The following is a 3,541-nucleotide window of genomic DNA, read 5'->3' on the forward strand; positions in this document are numbered from 1 at the left end:
TTTTTTCTGTATCAGACTACCTTAGGGGATGGTGTCCTAAGGCATGGGGACCTGGGGATTGAGCCATCGTCCCCTGTGCCTGACTGGGTTTGCCCCAGCAGGCACTTAAACAACTGAGCTAACCCACAAACCCCCCTCATCTAATATATTTTACATAATCCTGCATAACTACCATTTGGAGAGCTCTTTTTTCTTTACCCAGGGCCATACAGTAACTTCTCTTGCCTTCTTGATTGTGCTGTTTGTTATTTTCTATATGCTACATCTGGAGGTATGAGAATATTTTGAGTTTGTATAACTGGAAAATATTTTTCTTTTAGTTTTCAAAAGTATGTTTGCTAAGTACAAAATTGAATGAGGACAGATTTTTTTTTTCTTTCAGTCCTTTGAATTAATTAGTCTAGTTTCTTACACACTTGCTTTTTTTTCTAATGTGGAATAAGATGCTGTTTAATTTTGTTCTTCTATAGCTAATATTCTTTTATGTATATGCCCTAATGATTTTTTTCTTTTTTTGGCAGAACCGGGGATTGAACTCAGGCCCTTGTACTTGCCAGGGAAGCGCATATTCCACTGAGCTATCTCCTTGACCCCTGAATTTTTTCTTTATAATTAGTTTTGGACAATTCATTTTTGTGTATCTTGGTATGATTTTATTCATATTTCTTTCTCAAAAGTGTCATTTTTCTTGGAAATGTGGTGCTATAATTTCAACTAAATCCAGAAATTTAAAATCTTTTATTTTTTATTATTATTATTTTTTGTAATTTAGGGAAGGGTCTACAGGGTGTTCAGGGTCTCACTACTAGATCAGACTTGTAGTGATCTGCCTGTTTACAGCCTCCCAAGAGCTGGGATTACAGGCAGAGCCTGCATGGCAGACTGGGGATTGAACCCCTGGCCCACGTGCCTGCTTGTAGGTGCATTATTTGGCCAGCCCTAGAAATTTTAAATATTTTAATATTTATTGCCTATCCCCTTCTACTTTGAGCATTCTGATTATATGGATATGTTTCTTGATTTTGGCACAAAGTAAACTATTATATAACCAACCTGTAAATTCTTTCTTCTATAGTTTTTTGCACAATTTTTATTGTTATATTCATTTAAGTTTGTAAATAATTTATTTACAATGTGCAATCTATTAATCTCATGCTGTGTACTCATTTCACAAATATTGCTCTAAAATTCACTGTCTACATCTTGTATCTTTCACATTTCAATATTTGTCTATAATTTTTAATATGCTATATAATTATTGATTTTCAATAAATATAATGAGAAAAAAACTTAAACAAAGAAACAAACAAAAAACAAAACAAATGAAAACAGGTGTTTTATACATTGAATTTGTATATTGTAAGTAACCTCACTGCAGGCAACCACAAGCAGACATCATTTTTTCCTTATAGATTCCTGCAACCAATAAAGGCACTGGAGAAGAGGGTGAGCTTATAACTGTGTTTAAGGAAGACTGATCTGGAAGCAGAGCGGACTGCAAGCACAAGGCTGAGGCAGGAGTGCGTGCAGAGAGCTTCGTGGGAGCAGCGTAGGAAAAAATTAGGTTTGGGAGAAAAGTGCTGCAGCAGGAGTGGAAAGGAAAGAAGAGACCCAAAGGCCACTTCCCAGACTTGCCTTTCTCCTCCATGCTCGCTGGTCTCTTCACGCAAATTTTCCTCTTTTTAGGCCTTCTTGTCTCTTCACCTACATTTAATTATTCCTCGGACTTCAGTTCGAGCGTGGTGTCCCATAATTCTTGTCCTCCTCAGTCTCCCCACAGCCTCTGCCGTGTCCTCCATCCCCTGTGAATGCTGTCTTTCTGTATCTTTGTGTGTATAACATGCCTGTCTGCTTACCTGACTCTGTCCTTCATTGGACCACAAGCTCCTTGGTCTGGGCAGTCCAAGATCTGGCCCAGTAAACACATTCTTAAATGAATGGTCCATCCACGGCTATTGTTGGACTCACACCACTTCCAAGTGCATAGCAGCGGTTATGCCACATTCAGTTTTTCCTCAGGGACTGAGATCACAGCTAGAGTGGTGGCCATGCTTGAAATTCCAAAAGGGGGAGGTGGACACAGGAGGACCCCGCCAGTCTGAGGAAGCCTGGGCTCCACAGTGCACATCCAGCCTGGACTAGACAGTGTGGTTCTGTTTCAGCAAACCAAAGGGAGGAAAAAAAGAAAGGGACTGAAATCAGAGAGCCTCAAAGGACTGAATCTGGGACTCAAGAAAGAAGCACTAAAGCTTTATCAGGAAGTTGGCAGTTCCTTAATGCTGTTTGGCATCATATTTTTCACAAAGGTGAGTGCTTCCTCTATAGTGATAATCTTATGAATTTCAAGAGGAGATTAAAAGTCCAGAGTCTCATCTTCACTGCAGAAGAAGTTTCCATCTACAACGTAGCAGGTTTTCTTTATTTCTTGGAGCTCAGAACATTCTTATCCCTGCCTGGCACAGCTGTGCTGGTGGGCTGAGGAGAAGAAAAGCAGAAAGAATCCTCTTACCCTCAGAGCTCAGCAGGAACCCAACACTGATACCCAATAAGAGGGGAAATCTGTGGGCTGGGATGTGCAGGGCAATGGAGATGGCTGGGAGGAGGTGGTCAGAGATGAAGGTGAGACTCTCAGGAGGGAAGAGGTAAAAACCAGGCTTGTGATATGAGGATTACTGAATGCAGCGACACAGGTCAGAGGGGGAATGGCATATGCTGGTCACAGGAGAGGGCTGCTTACCTTACCGTCTCCACTGGAATTGTGAGACTATATGAGTGAGCCCTTCAAAGGAGGTATGAAATCTCAAAAGGAAAAACAAGAATACAAATAGTAGTGGTTAATGATATTGCTGTTGTTGCCTCTAATATGACCATGGTTTTCTCACTTCCTTCATAAAGAATATGGGGCGAGATGTGAGACTCTGTCCTCTTGCAGCTGGGCTGTGTGGGCTACTGTGTGTGCTGTGGGCTTTGCCTAAGAAGCTCACCAAGGCTCACTGGCTTGAGACCCAGAGCATATGCCAAGTCCTCTCCAATGCAACAGAGCCATGAGTGATGTCAACCATTATACCCAGCACTGTAAATCTCTAAACACCTTTCTGCAGGACTCTTTCCAAAGCGTGAGCAATTCCTGCACCTTCCCCAATATAATCTACAAGCATGGTCAGAAAAATTGCCACCAGAGTGTAAATCCTGTCAGCTGACCCACTGCAGGCTCACTGGAGGGAAGTATCCTAACTGTAATTACGAGCATGCTGTCCAGTCCAAATTCTTCACTGTGGCCTATGAGCCACCTCAGAAGAGTGACTGTCCGTATCTGTTGGTTGCTGTACATATAGATAATGTTGCCTGAGGTTTTGATTACATTTGCTTTCTTTTGACATCTCAAAAAGCAGAAGGAGAATATAAATACTAATGAAGAGCAATTTTGCTCTTGTTGTTTCTATTATTACCATAATCTTCCTTTTTCATACACAGAAATGATGGTGAGATGCTGGAGAGAGAGAGAGAGAGAGAGAGAGAGAGAGAGAGAGAGAGAGAGAGA

General features: G+C 41.3%; 1 pseudogene; it reads left to right on the plus strand.

The window, feature by feature from the left end:
* Positions 1-2,898: 2,898 nt before the first annotated feature.
* LOC111813451 lies at positions 2,899-3,349 on the plus strand (annotated as a pseudogene).
* Positions 3,350-3,541: the final 192 nt, after the last annotated feature.

This window comes from Octodon degus, unplaced genomic scaffold, assembly GCF_000260255.1.
Source record: "Octodon degus isolate 3935 unplaced genomic scaffold, OctDeg1.0 scaffold00189, whole genome shotgun sequence".
NCBI lineage: Eukaryota > Metazoa > Chordata > Mammalia > Rodentia > Octodontidae > Octodon > Octodon degus.